Raw genomic sequence first — 21,051 nt, forward strand, 5'->3', positions numbered from 1 at the left:
GTCTAAAGGTATATAATATAAAAACGACAACTTCTGCTTAGACCAATAACAGAAGATTGATTTTACATCACAATGTTATCTAATTGGAAACTTAAGTTCTGGATCTCTCAACGTTAAACCAGCAAGAAGCGTTAAGCGAGCAGTCAACATTTCGTTGCGACCTAGTGCTCCACATTTGGCTTCAGACGACATACATATCTTGCTACTATCGGTCATATCTGTTTTAAGAACAAGTGTTCGTTTATACCCTCAGCACTTTTGCTATTTTTACTGCCAACTTATAAAGTGAAAATCATAATAAACCTCTTACAACTTTTTTAAAATATCATAAGCTTCAACCGGAGTAAATGGTATATGGAAATTTCTTATGTAAATTCGAATAGAATGACGTGAAAATGTGAACCGCCTTCTACCATTGGTTACCAAATGTTCGATGGCGCTAAGTTTTGATTTGGCATTTCGGTTGATTTCTAAGAAAGCAAGCTAATGGTATTCGAATTATCAAATTATATACATTTTCAAACATTTCCAACTTGTCGAAATGAGATTGTTACATATATACAACTTATGTGTATTGAAATCGACCAATTAGTAACTGAAATAAGAAATACATTCTATGAATGTTCCGAAAATAACCGTGAGAACAGAATTATAATGGGTAATCTACAGAAAAATTATTCAAGTGCGGTCCGTCCCCCTTTTAAAAACATTTAAAGCTCACACATGCCATGAACTTATGACATTCTCTTTAAACTTAATTCATTTGCTAAAAAATTTCGATCCGAAAATACATAAATTTTCCGCACCCCTTCCACTAACTCGACAAATGTCGGCACCTCCATGTAAATTAAAAATTGTATATAAAGCACTGTAAGGCTATGGTAACTATTTGGGGCCACAATGAATGAAACGGCAAATCTGTGCTGCATTTATTGAATTAAATGATTGGCCATAAAAGCGACAACTTTGCACAATTTAGTGCAATAACAACATGCATGGCACTGCTATTACGATAAACGCAACAATCGCTCAAACTGCTGCAATAGCAACAAAACCCGCAACAACAAGAACTATGCAGCTGAGTACCAACGAATGGAATGCCGCAAAGTCATTAAAATGAAACACAAAAAGCGATTGAACAAGAACAATGACGGAAATGGCAACAACTCGCAAGTAAGTGCTGCACCCTCATGCATGTAATGGTGATCAATTAATAAAAGCAAATAAATTTCATCAACAGCAACAGCAACAGCAGCACTAGCGCAGGCGAAATGAAGAATGATTGCCAGAAAGCACAAGGTGACGGAGGTCAGTTAGTCGTTGCAGCCAGTGTCAGTGGCACACCTCAGCCCCTCGCTCGGTGGAGGAATGCTGCTGCCACATTGGCTCCAGGCTAAGCATACAAACATTGTATGCCACACGATAGCAACAACAGTGTCAGTAAAAGTGCTAGTCATGTGTGTGAACTTCAATGGTTGCATGTGGGTGTGTGTGAGCGTGCGTGCCAGTGCCACTATTTCGTGCGGCGTCAACTTGTAGCTTTTACTGTCGGAATTTCATTGATGGCATCCGTTGTGCACGTTGGCATGTTGCTGCAACAACAACGGCAAGCGCCTTGCACCCCTGCCGCCTACAAGCACACTTTGGAGACAAATAGAACAAAAAAGCAAAAACGTCACACGCGATTCACTGCCCGTCAATTTGGCAGTGCACTTTGCTGAATGCTTACTTACATATGAGCTCTAGTTTCTTGCTGTTGTTGTTGTTGCATTTGTAGTCACAAGTTTGCATGACTTGCGATCATCTTTGTGCTCCATGGCGCGCTTATCGACACCATCATCAACAATGTCCATAGTTATTGGCATCGTCACCGTTCACTCCATCATCGTCACAGCCGACCACCCCTGTCCGCTGCTGTTGTTTTGTTGCTGCTGCACGTTTGTGTATCGCCATCAGCGTTACTATCGTCAATCGCTTTTGTGCGTTTTTGTGGAGGTTCGTTTTACAAAATGCACTGTAATTGTCGGCTATTAGAGTGACCAAAACAGCATTGCCGAAGGCGAGCAGTAGCAATACACAAGCACACGCACACACTTATAGGCACATGTGGATTGCAGCGTTTCCTGGTCCTACCAACTGCACCTACACCGCGCCCGCATGAATCCGCAGAGGCATATGCCATGCAAAATGCAACAAAATTGTTGTGGGTGTATAATTGTCGGTTGCACTGACAACAGCTGCTGACCCACTGCCGTCGACACCCGCTGGCGTGCTTGTGTCCGAGCCAAGTTGTGCGCTCTAACACCCACTGTTCACCAAATCAATGCGGCCTTCATAAATAGTGAAGCTTCTACTTAAAAGTATGCACATTTGATTGTGTACGTATGTGTGTGTCGGTGTGTGGACCTTCATGTTTTGACAGTGTTCCGCTCCATTGCTTGCATTCATTCAAATAGTTGTCCAGCCCTTTCTATTTTGTCATAGTGAACTGTATATATCACTCATACGCAGTGCTGGCCATCTACGATTGTACCCTCTGTATATGTGTAAGCATTATGGCATGCAATAAGCTGACGCCCTTAGCTTTTATGCATTCATGTGTGCGGAATGTGTACCGGAGTGAATTATTAACGACAAAAGTGATTTTAAGTAAGGGTTCATTAACTAGAATGCGAATCCATCCATTATTTATTTCAAGTCAGTGATTTAAAACGCTATGATTTTCGGAATCTGATATTTATACGCAAATTGTCATTTTCAGTATTGTCAGTAGTCACAGACAGTTGGGGCTACAAAACACGAACGAGCTAGGATTTTGTCCGGCCAACGAAGTTTTTGCTATATGTATACAGACATGGCACCTTAACCAATGGCGTAGCTACAACTTCGGGCGCCCGGGGCCAAGGATGTTCTGCCGCCCTCCTTCAGTTTCATTAGGTGGTTCGAACAAAATTGAATTTTTACAAAATATCTTCGATATTAAGTATATAAAATTTAGGAACTAGAAGCCACGCAAATTCTGAAGTTCCCAAATTCTCACAATACGGTTTTTGAGGAAATTGATAGTAAATTTACAAGACATCTTATTAAAAGCTATAGAAAAAACCCATTTTCGCCCTATATCTTGTACACTTTTGACACAATTTGCAGGAATTTTTGCCCGAATTGGAGTTTTTAAATACCATTTTTGAAAATTTGGAGAAATAAAAGTATTTGTTACATTCAAAGCATAGCGTAACTGTGAGAGTGACTCGTCGCTAGACAAAGCTAAAAAAGTGAAGCTTTAAGTTCTATCACTATTTTTAAGAAAGATATAAACCAAAAGATATAAGACAAAATCAAAGACTGAAGAGTATTCGAGTAAAAATTAATACATATTTTTCATTGTTATTCCGATTATTACATTGTGAGTATACAACTCTTTATCTTTAATAATAAATTTTGTAAAAAAATTTGTTGAAGTGTTTTCCTGAATATTAAAAAACAGCGAAGATCGTTTTGCCGCCCACAAGACGTTGCGCCCGGGGCGACGGCCCCCTTCGCCATCACCCCCAGAGTTCCATTTGTTTGGAAAGCTAGTGAGTTTGAAGAACTTTATTTTGACTGTCGTAGGGATCTTAGATGTACAATTTTATCTGCAGCAAGTACTCACAGGCCGATCAAATATTATAGAAAAGCTGAGATTCTTCCTATAAAAAAACCTTTGCTAACAGCATTTGTAGTTAATGAAAGCCTTATCACAATTTTCACTTATATTATTTGCCTTCCAAATACTCCAAATGATGGTTCCACTTCATTTCGTAAGGACTACAGTTACAAAATTCCGGAAAAAATAGAACCATTTATTATTTAGATATAATAATTATATACAAAAAATAAATTAGTATTACAAAGAAATACAGGAAGCAACGGTACTGTAGAAGGCAAAACCACAAGTGAAACTTGTCGCTTACCCGACTCCGCAATCTTTCTCATTGGTTCTTGGGTATAATGCCAATTTAATCTCAGAGGCCTTGATAGACTAGAGTCTTATTTTGATTATCTATCCAATACCGTTTAGGTTTTGTTTCTAAACCTTTGAAACACTACTATTATTTCCAATGAAAATGTAAATAATTTGGAATACGAATACGAAACATAACCATTAACAAATAAAAATGTTCGGTTCTTCGGTTCAACATTTCGAGTGTGAACGGGTTATTGTAATTCATAACTCAGTCTGTTCTGTAGGCAATGGCATTTGATATTGAGAATGGTAGTTAGGCAGTGCAATATAACATTATTGCGTTTAAGCGGTTCTTAAGAAAGTTCCTTTAGGACGCTCTGTTAGGTTCGTACTCTTTGGTCAAATTCTCTTTAGAAGTTCTTTTCATAATTCCTTGGAAATTTGGTCAAATTAAAAAATCTTTTCTAAAATTTTAACTCAATGCAGCAAATCTCATTCCACAAGTTAAATAATATTTTTTGCTCTCGTTGCTGGCAACTTACTCTTTGCTGAAGCCACTTCGTTGCCATATTTTATTATCATATTTGGTATTAACCGAATTTTGCTTATTGCCTATGCATTTTCATGCTTATATACTCCATTTTTCTATTATATATGAATATATATATATTTCGTAGATATACTTATATATTTACCCATATCTGGCTTGTGGTTGGGCTTAACGGCACTGTTGTAGTGTCAAGCATAAATATTCATTGGAGCGATAGAGTACCGTGGACAAAGGCGCGAAAAAATGTCACAGTCATATCCACATATATAGCCGCGTATATGTATATATATATATTTACATTCATATCGGTTGACTAGTGGTAGAGGGCGGCAGAGCGTTTGCCCGTGCACTGTCGGGGGAGGGGTTCAGCGGCTGCATTGTTCATTTTACTAAATATGCGCTTTTAACTTTCTGATGTTTTTCAACTAGCCAACAGCTGGGCGTTCTACAACAAACACCGGGAGGATGGCATAATTTCTTTGCATCTATTGTTGTAGCTTTGCGTCCATCACAGCAATTTTCGCTTGCATTTACGTCGCCCACACCCGCCGCCCAGGGCCCACTTGCCACCTTGTTGACTTTTGTAATCCCAGTTTTTATTGTTGCGGCCAGCAGCTACGCTGTCGGTTGGTTATTGTTGTGGCAGTGAGCTGGATTTTTGGCAAGAAAATATTTTATATCATATTTTTCTTTGAATTTAACGTTTTTGTCATTTTTGCTTTTGCTAGCGTTCGTAACCGGCCCCATCCCTAACCCCTCACTGAGCGCCCATGTTTTATTTTTACTCTTCATATTTCGATATGAAAGTATAGCAACGCTTTGCACAACATGCATGCTAATTGTTGTTTTTGTTGGCACTTTTTGCGCGAGGAATTTGCAATATATTTATTTTATTTTCACGCTTCAGTGGCTTTTGCTGGCATTTTGGTTTTACTCGGACCTCGCACTCCTCTTGTGGGTTGGTGTTTTGTGGCGTGGACTGGCGTGTTGAGCGTTGTAAAGCACGTATTAGCAATCGCTGGATTTAGGTTAGCTAAGTTGTGGGCATTTAACGGTTTGCATCGCTTGACGTGCGAAAAAGCTGCCACCATATTTTATATTGGGCGGATGCAATATTTTATTTGCTGGTGTATAGGTATATGGCTGGCTCAGAAAGGGTTTCAAAATGGAGGATGGTTAAGCGTAACAGCCTCTGCCAAATTTGTGGCATAAAATGCAGGAGATCACCGCCAAAAACGTGAAGAAATCTAATATTCTGTAACATGGCTAACTACTTTGAGCGAACCCCAAGTGTGAGCTGGATCGACCATATTGAATTAGTGCGCTCATATAGTTAAAATGAAGTTCCGATCCGAATCTTAAAAAATACGAAGCCTGTTTAGCAGATATAATTGTTGGGGAGAAAATTTCCAAGGCCCCTGACTTCTTTCTTAAAACAAATTTTGAGTTTCCCGCACAGTTACTAAACCTAAATTAGTAAACTAAAATTTTTCCTAACAATTCTGAATAATTTTAAAAACAAAATATGCTACGAAAAAAGTAGCCTGCAAATTAAGATTAACCCTTATATATTCAGGCTTTGCATAATTCGGTGCAGCTTGGATTCAAGGACTATAACAATTGATGAAATATGAAGTGTCGGAAAGTAAAACGAACAAGTCAAGCAGAAAGTTTTGACATTTTCGTAAATATTCGTTACTGGTTAGTGTTCATAAATGTGTGAGCGTCGACGGAAGTCTTTATATACATATATGTACAATAATTAATATAAAGACGCTTCTTCTAACTTCCATACTATCACGTGACAGTTGATCACTGCATTTGTTTTCTTCATCTATGAAAACTGTCCACTTTCAGAATACTCCACTTAAATAAGAAGTATATCTGTAAAGTTTTCGGCCTGAATGAAATAGGAAAGGAATGTTCCATTCTTAATATATATGTACATCTCCTATTTGTTTCAAAAACTGTACCGAGCTTGGAAAGATAAGCATGGTTAGTGGAACGTTTTCCGTTTTTGATGGACATACACATATGTGCTACTCACTACATAGCATAAAATTTTAAGCTTTAGCTCTCAGATGTAACTATTCTATAACCATTTTAAGCCCAAAACTCAAATTTTGTTTTAATATGAGTGGTTTCTGTTATATTGTTTTCCTTCACCTGTAAGCTTTTTAAAAGTAATGTTAAGTTATTTTGCATTTTAGATGATGATATATCTATGTATGTATGTACATTAGGGTGTCCTTTATTTTCCACAGTTTTAAATTTCTATCGCAGAGGTCTTAATTTTGTTAATTTGTCCCTAAAACATTCGAAAATACATTTGCCGACTTGCATCGAATCATGTTTATACAAGCTGTGCGGCAGTAGCGATGCGTATCCACGGCATTTGTCATTTCTTCTCAATTATTCTCGCGATTAACACGTATTGTTATACATTTAAAAGATGGCAGTGGAATTAAGAAACTATACTGAAGCTAAAAAAAACTTGTGGATTTTCATTAGGCTTGGAGAGAGTTGCAAAAAAATTCTAAAAAATATGAGACATTTACTAACGCCGTGAAAAGAATTTTAAGAACAATTTAGAAAATTTAGTTGATATAGCACATGCTCATGGTTTGAACTGATGAAAATTGAAGAAGTTTTTACAAAAACCAAAAAACAGGGCGTCCAGGCTGTTTAGCGGGTGTAGACAAAAGGTTAGCCGAAAAAGAAGAAATGGCAAGACAAGGGAAATTAAAGGAAGAGAAAACAAGATGTGAGTAAATGTGTTTCGGAGGCTTATCGCCATATGTTACTGCGCAAGATTCTATTCAAATGCAAGGATATCACGATCAACTAACCAGCTCTGGTGAAAGCCTTGAGGAACCCTTAGCCTCCACCTCTCAAATGGTAAGTTCTGAAACTACTACAAAAAGAGGAAGGAAAAACTTTATCACACAAAGTTAGTTGAAGCTTTAGGTAGATGTCAATTAAACATAAGGGCTTCTGTCAATATACTTCAGACTGTAGCAGAAGCACTAGATCTTAGCTGACATGATTTTCCGATCAACAAATCGTCTATTCAACGTATTCGCACACAGAGTCGACAAGATAGAGCGGAATCTATTAAATCAGATAAATTATTGTCTGAACTTGACGAGAGAAATTCTAAAGATGAGTGCCTACCAATTCTAATTTCATTTGGAGAAAAGGAACAACTTCTGACTGTACCCAAACTACATAGCTCTTCCGGCCAGGATCAAGCTAAAGAAGTGTTGAACGCACTTTACGAGTGGAACCTCGATGCAGAACACAGTAATGTGCTGTGACACAATACAGAACGATTGAAAGGAGCTTATGTATTTTTGGAACAAAAACTATACAGGGATTTACTGATCTTTGCTTGCCGCCATCACGTTTACGAACTGGTTTAAAATGTGTCTTCGAAACAAAAGTCCACCAAGTCACAAGTAGCCCTGATATCCCACTGTTAAAAAGTTTGGAGACAACTGGAAATAATTATTTAATTCCATTAATCCTGTTGAAATTTAAACAAATACCGATATCGTCACACGACCTTTTTGTGATACAACAATAGAGAATTTTTTAATCAAGAACTGAGAAAACCATTATATGTGACGATTATCGAGAACTGATTGAACTATCTATTATTTTCTTAGGAGGAGACAGTAAAAAAAAACTTAAAATTAGACCTCTTGGAGTGATGCATCAAGCAAGGTGGATGACTGGAGCTATTTACTTTTTAAAGATATGTTTGTTGCAATCTCCGTTCAAAATTAATGTTTATTCAATGCGGTTTTATATGTAAAACCATAGCTTGGTTTATCACTCTTTGATGATGAAGCTAATGAACAAACCAAAGCGAACATTGTAGTGAATTTGTTTGTATGATTAAATATATTTCATCTAAAGAAGATATGTCTGATTATTTGTATAGTAATAAATTCTATTCACAGGCGAAAAGGAAAGTGCTTTCTTTAACGGCAGTTAATGATACAGCTGAAAGATCTGTAAAACGTATGCAAGATTTTAATAGTTTGATCATTGCAAAAGAAGAGCAAAAGCGATTTCTGTCAAACTGACCGATCAAGGAGAATTTACTTTTACTTTTTTGACAATAAATGAAGAATGAAATTATCATACAAGACTTTTACAAATTGCTAACATAAGCTAACCTAAACTAATACTCCTGTAGTCGGGTGAGTGCATTCAAGAATATCTTTAATATTTTTATACTCTCGCAACAATGTTGCTAAGGAGAGTATTATAGTTTTGTTCACATAACGGTTGTTTGTTAGTCCTAAAACTAAAAGAGTCAGATATAGGGTTATATATACCAAAGTGATCAGGGTGACGAGTAGAGTCGAAATCTTGTCTGTCTGTCCGTCTGTCCCGTCCGTCCATCCGTCTGTCCGTCCGTCCGTGCAAGCTGTAGCTTGAGTAAAAATTGAGATATCATGATGAAACTTGGTACACGTATTCCTTGGCTCCATAAGAAGGTTAAGTTCGAAGATGGGCAAAATCGGCCAACTGCCACGCCCACAAAATGGCGGAAACCGAAAACCTATAAAGTGTCATAACTAAGCCATAAATAAAGATGTTAAAGTGAAATTTGGCACAAAGAATCGCATTAGGGAGGGGCATATTTGGACGCAGTATTTTTGGAAAAGTGGGCGTGGCCCCGCCCCCTACTAATATTTTTGTACATATCTCAGAAACTACTTTAGCTATGTCAACCAAACTCTACAGAGTCGTTTTCTTCAGGCATTTCTATATATGTACAGTAAAATGGAAGAAATCGGATAATAACCACGCCCACCTCCCATACAAAGGTTATGTTGAAAATCACTAAAAGTCCGTTAACCGACTAACAAAAAACGTCAGAAACACTAAATTTTACGGAAGAAATGGCAGAAGAAAGCTGCACCCAGGATTTGTTTAAAAATTGAAAATCGGCGTGGCCTCGCCCACTTATGGACCAAAAACCATATATCAGGAACTACTAGACCGATTTCAATGAAATTCGGTATATAATATTTTCTTAACACCCTGATGACACGTACGAAATATGGGTGAAATCGGTTTACAACCACGCCTTCTTCCAATATAACGTTATTTCGAATTCCATCTGATGCCTTCTCTGTATAATATATGTATACATTAGGAACCAATGATGATAGCGGAATAAAACTTTACAAAAATACGGTATTTGAAAAATATGTAAATGACGGATAATGAAATCTCGATTATCACTTTATCATGCGAGAGTATAAAATGTTCGGTGACACCCGAACTTAGCCCTTCCTTACTTGTTCTGATTCGAATTGTTCTTATATATGTATGTACCGTGTAACGAGAGACAGACAAATTTTGAAAGCAATTCCATTCAACTCTTACTCCCTGTTTTAAGTAGAAATAATTACCTGGAAGGATTGCGAAAAGTATAAATGTATTATTTCATATTTATTATTCAAAGATTTATATTGCCAGCAATTCTTTCTAAAACCAATTTATTATATGATTCTTTTTTTTCGTTTTGTAAATAGGTTTTTCTCGCTTTTTAAATATTCATCCATTTTATTCCAGCAAAATGTGGTAATTCAGCAGCTCTCCCTCATTTGGCACGGCTTGCAAAAAGCTAAAAGTGCACAAGAGAAAGCAAAACTGCGAAAGGAGAAATGTTTATGGCAATTTGAATAAAAAGGTGCTACGAATTACCTTTCACAAATGCATTCAGGCAAATTCATTAACTTTTCTATGGCGCTTTCTACACTACTCTACTATTCTTGTTGGATTTTTTCTTCAGTGCTTACAATTTTTAGTGAGACTCAAAGCTTTTTGGTTTGGCTGCGTAAAGATATTCTACAATACATACATATATGTATATAAAGGAATTATAAATAAATCAAATCAAGAAACAAGTCGACTGGGTTATTGCACATAATTAGAAGAAAATTTTACATAAGACCATTTTTATGAGCACTTGACTAAATTTTGAATATATTTTGAGAATATACAAATGCTTTGGTTAGTTTTTATTTTAATTTAAATTTTATACCAGTTTAGTCAGGAGCATAGCAACTCTTATGAGTGACTAATTTTCTTAGTGAAAGGATTAATAAAAACTCAGCTCATAGAAAAAACCACGAAAACAGAACTAAATTGATGCAGTTGAATTCAAAGGGATTGATTCAAACAATTTAAATGTGAAAGCAATAACATTGATTTTGTAAGATGTTATTACATGCGCGAAAAAAATATGTTTTTCACTTACGGAAGAAATCAAGCCTAACCCTAATGAATAGAATAAGTTTTTCCCGTTAGAATAATTCGGTCTATTTGATTAAAACCATTCTGCTCATATTTCTTCAAAAATTTTTTTAAGTAGAAAATTTTATTTTGTAGAAAATATTAATAAATTTAAGACTTCGTTTGAAAGAAACGAACAATTAGCCGGTTTTATAATTTTGCTAATATCGCATGAAATTAAATTCGTGCTCTCTTTTATAGTGCCTTTTTATCAAGCACTTGCCGCAAGTATTTCTTCACTCTTTCGCTCAATTCATATTCAGTTTATCGCTTACACGCTCCGGCGACGTCTTGACGGCGGTTTTGTGTTAAAAAGACCGTCAAAAATATGCGGTTAAGCTTTCCATATGCGCTTCCTCCTGCAGCCAGCCGACACTCAACCGCTTTCAGCCCTCTTGAGCCTAGACCACGGAAATTGTACTGCCACTACGCTGCCTAAATAAGTGGAATGTGATGGAAAATGGAAAATGGAAACGAGAAAAAACTACATTTTTAACTGTAACCCAAGTCACGCGGCAAATTTTCCTGGCGAGACCAAATTAGTAAGGAGAAACTAAGAAATGGTGGGCGTGAAAACTATAGTGTATGTTGGCACGAAAGCCTCCGAGTAAAACGGAAAAGGGCAAAGCAGAAAAATACTTACAAAGAAATGAATCTGAAAGGGAGTCTTAAGCAAATGAGTGAAATGTTTTTTGATGTGTTGTACCGGTTGTATTTTATAGCCCTGACAGACGACAGCGCTAATATGCATTAGCGGGCTTAATTAACATTTACTTGTGCATTTGACCCATGTTAATGCAAGTTTGTAATGCACAAGAATTTCGTGCATTTAGCTGAATTTACCAAATTTGAGTAGGCAACACCGCTCAAAAATGGCCGATTTTTGCTATTTTTTGACAGATGTCGCTTGAAATCTGCCGCCTTGTTTGTATTTACAGCTTCAGAGGTAAACAGTTTTTATATTGCTAATTAAATTATGTGCAAGTATACATAAAAAAAAAAAACAAATTTTAATATTTTTAGAAAATAAACAACGCACACTTTACTATCCATTTTTCCAATATTCTTAACTTTTGCGCACACTTTTATTGCACTTTTTTTTAATAAATTAACAAATTTCACTATCAGCTGTCTAAATGCACAAGTCTGCCGTCTGTCACCATAAAATTTCAACACGCATTAGCGTTGCTTAAGGCGCATTAATTTTGCTCGTCTGTCAGGGCTATTAGTTTCCAACTGAAGACTAGTAAGAAAATGAACTTGATACATTTCTAAAAGAAATATTTAAGAGTGCGGTATATGTATCTTGAGTATGGGCAAATTGAATTAGGTCACAAAAAACATTATTTTGTTATTTTGTTTTGATGTCGAAGCATGGACGCAATCGGATCAAAACATATCGATGACAAAATCGGTTGAAGAATTATCCATAGGATACATATATTAGTTTTCGTTAAGGTGGCAGACTTTAATCCGAATAAGTCAGCGAGAATATGAGTTTTCGTCATAAAATGATCAGGATGACAAGAAAAGTTAAAACTTGTTGGTAACTGCCTGTATTTCCGTCCGTTGAAGATGTAACTTGAGTAAAAATTTAAATATCTTTATGAAGCTTCTTATGCCAGTTTCTTAGTATAAAAAAAATTACGAGTTCGTAGATGGGCGTAACCGGAACACTGCCACGCCCACAAACACCATTAACCGAAAACATATAAAGTGCCATAACTAAGCACTAAATTAAGTTAACGATGTGGGCTGAAAATTTGGAAAACGGGACGTGGCCACCCGCTCCTAATAGATTTAATGTACACATCTCCTAAACCACTAAAGTTACAACTACCAAATATACCCGGCTCAAATATCATAAGAACCGTTATCTACAGTGTGAAACTGTAAGAAATTGGTGAATAATCCCGCTCACTCCCCATATAACGATACGGTTAAAAACTACTAAAAGCCCGATGAATCAATAAGTAAATAAGCCAAAATGTTAAAATTTACTTCCGAGATAGTATGACAGGACTTTATTGGAGCACGTGTAAAAATTGGGCGATGGGCGTTGCCCAGCCCACTTCTTGGTGAAATCACATATCTCGGGAACCACTGACCGATTTCGAAGAAATTTAATAACAAGAATATTCCTGGGTCACAGTGAGCAAATGGGCGACTTCACATAAAACACAATTTGAAATACCAGTGGTTTCCTTCACTTTCCAGTACACAAATTAAGAAGTAATTTATATAACGGAATAAAATTTTGCAGTAATAATTCCCTTAAAGTGTGCAGCCTTATGACCAAAAATTGTCCAAATCCAAGCCAAACTATTTAAGACCATTGGTATCGAATATGTGTGAGATATACAATTGAAATTCAGACAGAATGCGTTCCCGACAATAGCAATTCCGTGTATCAAAATTGGGGGAATCGGGTCAATACTTCCCTGAGGCCCCATATACTTAGTATAAACATTTTCGAATTTTCGGGTGACTTGATGCTGCATATGTATATCGGCCAATATTTGAGTTATCTCAATGAAACTTTCAAAACGTGTTTTACTCATAACAGTGTATTTTCGTGCCTAAAATAAATGAAATTTGGAGGAAAATTTTATCTACACCATATAAATAATATCAGGATTTTCGAACATCCGTCTAACTTTTACACTTTAAGATATTTTCCTGGCTCTGATTCCTGTAAGATGTAATATTATAAAATGTTTGGTTACACCCGAACTTAGCCCTCCCTTACTTACTTTTTCTTTCCAATTGAAAAGTGCTGCAGAGTCGCATCGAATGCTTGTCGAGGCATATGGTGATCATGCTCTATCAGAAGCAAATGATGGTTTCAACGGTTCAGAGATAACGATGTTGATGTGAGAAATGAAGAATGTGAAAAACCACCAAAAAATTTTGAAGAAATGGAAGCAATATTGAATGAAGATGATACTTTGAGTAAAAACGAATGACAGCGATGTTCAATGTTGCACAATAAACAATTTCAGACTGTTTAAAAACTATGGGAAAGATCCAAAAGTGTGGAAAATGGGTGCCACATGAATTGAAAGAAAGCTCTGTGTGGGTGTGGTATATCATGAACTTCTAAAGCCAGGTGAAACTCTTCTTACTACTTGCTACAGCCAACAAATGATCAATTTGAGCAATGGGTAAGAAGATACGGCAAAATAATTTTTATACACGACACCTGCACAAAAGGCAAAATCGGTTCAAGCTGCAATCAAAGTACTTGGCTGGGAGCTCCGTATTCACCAGACTTGGCCCTTCCGATTACCATTAGTTTTCATCGACAGGACACACTTTCCTGAGCAACACTAAGATTCTTACACAGAAGTCGAAAATTGGCTGACTGATTTGTTTGCTTTAAAAAACGAACATTTCTATCAGCATGGTAAGCACAGATTGTCAGAAAGGTGGCAAAAATGTGTAAAAAGCAACATTTAATACTTTGAACATTTTTTTACTTTCCCAATTCAAAATTAATATTTCATTTGCACAAAAAGCACTCCATACTGGTACACCTGGTACGTCACATAGCTTATAACTCATTTCTGTTAACGAGGTTGATTTTAATACCAATATCTCGAGGACGAAACAAAACAAAAATAAAAGTGACCTACTTATAATCCACGATTTCAGCGAACCAAGAATGTTGATTTTTACGCAAAATTTTTAGTCTAAAGTTTTCCAACACTTGAAGTCTCCGAGCTTAGCCCTTACTTACTGTCTTGTGTACATGTATTGTAAATACGTTTGTAGATGTATTTTAAAATAATTTTGCACTTTTGCAGTTACATGTTACACAGATGGAGCCGCAGTATGCAAAATTAAAATCGAAACTTCTAAGCACTTTGTAGCTCTTCGAACTTTTTGGGAGGTATGTTTTGAGTAGTACGGCCTCAGTATACTGTATGATAGAAGTGAATCAATCCATAGCCTATGTAATGGGTGCATTGATTCGAGTTCTTTGAGTTAACTTCAAAACTGAAGTATCACACAATATTTAAGCAACGCAAGGTGTTCTGGAATCTACCATATATGACCTAGAATTAAGTTATTTAGTGAAATCTGTCGGATTATTGCTCTGCCTATCATTTAAGTACCAAGGGATAATATGAATCTGCGGGTGCTTTTTAAGTCTTCTCCAAACTTATCCATATATATCTCTTTGCAAAATTACTTTAATCAATCTGAGGAACTACTCAGTCTATCAAGTTGATAACCTGAGATAGCATATTCTCTTATATGTATATGTGTGTAAGTAGGTTCATGGTACTTCAACTAATAGAAAAATATTTATTTTTTAAACACAATATATATTTAAACACTTCATGTTCGGAACGCAAGTCTGTGGGTCATACTCAACTTCGTCAACTACTGTTTTGGTTTTGCTTTTCCAATTATCAAAAGCCTCAAAAATGTGTGAAAAACGCTCTAACCTCAGCGCTGGAAACAACGCACACAAATACAACAACATTACCACACATGCAGAATGTCAATGATGAATGAGAAAATTTGCAAAATAGAGTGGCGAGAGGGAAAGTTGTTGCACATGCACGAAAACTTATTGAATATTTGGCAGCGCAAATTAAAACATATTTCACCCCGAATATTCAACTCTGTGAAAATTTCCAAAAACGAATCCCCTGGAGAGCAAATTTATCAAATACGTACATGCATGCATAATTTTTTAAATATTTAAATTATTTCGCATGTGCATAGTGTATTGGCAAGTCTAAAATGTGCAACAGAGTTCTGAAATTAAAATTCATGCTGTGTGCATAAACAACACATAAACAAGTAAGGCAGACCCGATATCAGATAGAACCCAATATTAATTAATATAGAGAAATATTTTGCGAGATATTTGAAATATATGCAAAGTGGTAAGTTTATGCCGTTGGAGAGTTCCACGAGTTTCTCTACGTATTCACTCAACACCACTTACTACGAAAGTTTGAAGCAACCGTTAAATGCACAAAATTTCTACACCGCTGTCAAAGTGTATCCCTCTGGTATAAAAAATCGTGTGCGACATATTTTGTGTGCAACAAGTTCAAAATTATAAATTCCTCAAATTCACTTTTTGCATTATTTGTTTGTGAAGGTGCATGATAAATTTTAGTTGCATTTTATTGAAAAACTGCCATAGAGACGCAGTGGTTTTAGAACTATTTTAACAAGCTTAGTCACAAAGCAAATTGTTATTGTTTTCCTCCAAAAATGTCCTTTTGTATGAGCTTGGTGATATTTTCTGCGTACATAAGTAAAATCATATACCGTTATACTCTCTCAACATGTTGCACATAATATGATAGGACGTTAACTTGCTAAAGAAAGCCGTCAGAGTGGTGATGGTAACCTATAACTGCATGTGATCGATTCGAATTTACTAACTTAAGACCGCATGCATAAAATGAATACAGTATTTCCCCTAGCCAAGGGGGCCTAATCGACTGATGAATAAGATATCTTAACCAGTGGCGTAGCTAGCATAGGTGTCACCCCAAAACTCAATCAAAACTTTTAAAATAAAAAAAGTAATAATCATTTACATTTTATTAAAACACGAGTATTACAAATATTAGTATATTATGTGAAAAAATTACAATTTCTTCCTTCTAGCTTTGACACTTGCAAACTCCGAAATCACGTCTTCAAAATTTATATTTTGTGTTGTTTCATGTTCTATCGTTAAAATATCAAGATTGTTTAATCTGGTTTCAGTCATTGTAGACCGCAAGTAATTTTTAATAAATTTTAATTTGCTGAAACTTCTCTCACATGAAGCGACTGATGCACATATTGTCATAAATAACTTTAGTGCGACCGGTAGATTCGGAAGAGATGCTGTAAAATCCCATTCCATAATGAATTTCAAATAGTCCAGCGTCACGCAATTAGAGACAGTAATATTAACCGCTCTTCAATGTCTTCTCAATCTTGGTATTTCTAAAAGTAGTTCTGTTTCTGATACTTCATCGTAAAGGTTAGTAAATTTTGATATAGCAAATTTCAACTGTTCAGTGTTTGCCAAAATCAAGGATTTTGACTGCACAACCTCAAACAATGAAGCTACGTCTTTAATGGGCTTTACTCGTGTTTCGAGTTCAATATTGAATCTGTCAAGACATTCTAACATGTCCTTTTGAAGTTCCGCTCTAAGTGTAAGTCCAGTATCGGTGGCTAACTCACCGGGCATGCGTTTCTTGCGACGAATTCGTCGTTCCATCGAAATGTTGTATTCTTCCGATTTTTGTACAGCAAAATCTATTGCCTCTCCTGCTAGATGCAACCGTTTCTCTCCAACGAATAGACGAAGTGCTTCTAGTTTTATGATTATTTCATCAACACATTAACCTTTACTTTGCAATGCAATCTGAGCATTGTTCACTTCTCTTAGCACATCATTCCAAAAGAAAAGAAATCAAAGAAATGAGAAATTGCACACAGCAGAGATAAGATTTTGTGCAGCACCTCCAGTTTCTAAATTTACGTCTTGGTCACATAGTTCCTCAATTGCAGATATTATCCCATTAAAATTTTCAGCCAATACTTTTACTGCACCATAATGAGCACTCCAGCGCGTTGTCGAAAGTCTTTTAACAGATGCTTTGCAGTGATTGAGGAGCACTTCCCAGCGACTTGTGGAAGTTGAAAAAAAGTTAAATATTGTCTCCACTGCTCCGAAAAATGTAACACAAGTCACATTTTGTGCAAACGAATGTTGGCCGCATAAATTAATTGAATGATCTATACAACCAATAAAAATTGCTTTATTGTTTTTTTCTTTTATAATAGCTTGCACTCTCCCGTGTACACCACTCATAACTGCAGCATTATCATAGCCTTGAGAACGACATATAATATCTAAGCCATCGTTTTCAAGCTTCTTTAGTATTTCAGCGCTTGAATCAGCTGCTTTTTTTCGATGTAAGGGAAAAAATCCTAAGAATACTTCTATGACTTTTACTTTTCTATTATTAATTTTTACATAACGAATTACTTCAAACATTTTATCGACATGTGAAACGTCAGGTGTGCTATCGAACATGATTCCGAAATATTTGGCCGATTTAATTTCGTTGACAAGCTGACATTTTACGTGATTAGCTAAAACATTTATGAACTCATTTTGTATTTCTGGCGATAAATATGTTACTTTAGGTGATTTTTCCTGATCCAATTATAATATATGTTCTTTGAGTACAGCATCATACTTTGACTAGTTCTAAGAAATTACCTTTATTGGAAGACCCTTGGGTTTCATCATGACCACGAAATGCTAGGTTTTGTTTAGCCAAAAACAAAGATATATCCAATAATCTAGATCAGGCCCGTCCAACATAATTTTGTGAAGGGCCAGGTTCAGCATTTTCATAACCGTAGCGGGCCAAAAAAATAAAATGACCTTCAGTTTTGGTATATTTATTTATTTATAAAAAGCAACATCACATAAATCTTAATATATTATTATTAATGTAACCATGGCCTTAGCATATAAAGATATTCTTATTCTTAAAATCTAATTAATGAGTTGTCTGACATTTTTTCTGTTTGCACAGCGCATCTATGTCAGCTGGAGTTTTAGAAGTGGCTATGCGCAAAATGCCTCTAAGATGGCTATCTAATAAAGATGATCTGGTTTTGGATTTGTTAAATTTCATGCGAGAAAACAGCTGCTCGCAAACATATGTACTACCAAATAAAGAAATTTGTTGAATAGCCAGCTTAGTAAGGTTTGGTTATTGACTGGGTGTAATATACTTTTTGTAAAATTTAATTAAGTTTGGAAGACAATTATTATATGCTGTTTTTAGATGAGAGCTGATTTGCTTTGCGTCAAACTCGTTCCTTAATCTTTGTATCATCAACACGTACTTGTCAAAATCCAAGGTATCTTGCTTTCTTGTAGATAAGGTCTCCCAATGAATCAACTGCTTTTGTTCCAGCTGCTTTTCCAACAACAAAAGCTTTTTTGTGAAAGCTAGAACCTGTTCGTATAACTGTGTGCATAGTTGGTCTTTCCCTTGCAGTTTCAAGTTAAGCTCAGAAAGATATTTAGTTATATCAACCACGAAAGCCAGATCAGCCAACCACTGCTCATCAGTAAGGAAAGTAATTTCTTGGTCTTTGTTGTCAAGAAAAATCTTTAAGTCGTCCAGCAGGGAATAGAATCGTTTTAGTGTAGCTGCTCTGCTGAGCCAGCGAACGCGACTGAAGTATACAATGTCTTCGTGATCTGAACCGACATCAGCCAGAAAAGTCTGGAACTGTCTGTGGTTAAGCCCTCTTGCGCGTATAAAATTAACTGCCTGCACTACTTTATCCATCACGTGTTTCAGGCCTATACAACTGGGATGCCCAAAGCCTCTAAGAGATGGCGGGCCGGATGAAGGGCCTATGCGGGCCGGATGATGGCCCGGGGGCCGTATGTTGGACAGGCCTGATCTAGATAAACGATTTTTCCACTTCTGTTTTTCCGTATTCATTAATTGCAAAGTTGCGTCATCTATTGTGGAGGGAGATTTTCATTTTAATTCCTATGTTTTCCACTTTTCGAAATTTTCTAAATGTTCATGGTCCAATACTTTAGGATTTAGTTTCCTGCACTTCTGAAATCCAGTTGTAAATGTTCTTTGTATGTTACTGACAGCAAATAAACGATAGCAAAAACAGTACAGGTTATTTGATATAAGAGAAAATACCATCCATGATCGTAGAATTTTTCACCACTAGGCATTTCTTTATAAAACCATTCCTGTGAAAGATGACGAGAATCACCTTTAATCTTTGAACCATGACGAGATACAGCAGAAAACGGTCCTTCTTTGTTCTGGAAATGTTCACTGCCCTTTTTTACTATGTCAATGCGAACATTTTTGGGAACCGGTAAACTCCAATGTGAAACATCTCTCAAGTGTTGCGCTTGATCGGTCGTCCTCATTTACTCTGTATTGTCGATGTTGCTATCTGAATGTGATTCTTCAAGATGTGAATCATTACTTTCGTCAGCAGGAGACTCGGGTACTTTACTTGAACTTTGACCGCTATCTGCTTTTGTGACATATTTGAAAAGAGATCCAGACATGCTCTGAATTTCATCCATTTTAGCTTTTTTGGCTTTTTTCTGCTGAAACCCGCTTTGTCTTTTCGAAGTATGAATTCTCTGCGGCATATTTCGTTCTGGGTATCCTAAAAATATTTTTATTTAGTAAGTGATACGTTGATTTCATAAAGAAATTGTAGCAGTAAATAAACACCTACACGGAGAAAACAGCGGTGAATTAATAAATTTAAAAAATTAAATTTTAAAATCTAAATACAAAAAAATAATATCTGTTCTTAAAAATAAAATTTTTTTTTATAAAAAATTAAAAGCAGACATAATAAATTAATAACTGAGATAGTAAATTTTACAACATCAAAAAGTACTGACTCGATTTAATTTATTACCATTTGATTACGAGAATTTAAAAAGTATAAAAAGACATTCTATGAACTGTAATACAATAAGTGCTATGTGAGCATTGAAATTTTTACTAACAAATATAGTTATTTCTTTTTAATCAATTCTAATAATAACTACACACTTTATAAATAATTGCTATTCTCTTTACAAATATTACAGATACTATCTGTAAGAATACTTATACTAATTTTTAATATATGTATAGTAAAAAATACTTTCTTGTTTTTCTAAATATTTTTATTTTATTATGTATAAAGATTGGTATCTATTCTACTGAAAAGAATAATATACAAACTCGAAATTTTACTATACGGTTTGGAAAATTTAATTTGAGTTAAGCATTTGTTATATAATATATTCAAACATTTTTATAAACAATACTGTAATTTTTTTGTAATGCCGATTTCTCGTATAATAACGTTCGATATATGGCCAAATTGGAAAAATCTCTCAAAACCGAATTGTTATAAAATAATTTTATAAGTCAATTTAGCAATATCCGTGGTACTCCATGTTCCCTTGCGGAGCATATGTACTTATTCAACGGTAGCGATAGGTCAACCTGCAAACATCGTAAGACGAATTGTTTTGGAATGTAGAGCAATATCTTGTTCTACATTTTTATTTATCTGAAATAAGAAGCTACTCACACGCTGTGTCCGTAGCATACGCATAATCAAATAAAAACAAATATCAAAACACACATCGGTATGCTTCCACAAGAAAATTTGTAAACAAGGTATCAAACTA

At 35.7% G+C, this 21,051-nt stretch overlaps 1 protein-coding gene across 1 annotated transcript in view; it reads right to left on the bottom strand.

Annotated features, from left to right (window-relative positions):
- LOC120778691 (hemicentin-1) overlaps nt 1-21,051 on the bottom strand; it is a 532,407-nt gene that overhangs the window by 391,156 nt on the left and 120,200 nt on the right. The gene's annotated exons all lie outside the window — the stretch shown is intronic.

The sequence above is a fragment of the Bactrocera tryoni genome, chromosome 5 (assembly GCF_016617805.1).
Source record: "Bactrocera tryoni isolate S06 chromosome 5, CSIRO_BtryS06_freeze2, whole genome shotgun sequence".
NCBI classification, from domain to species: domain Eukaryota; kingdom Metazoa; phylum Arthropoda; class Insecta; order Diptera; family Tephritidae; genus Bactrocera; species Bactrocera tryoni.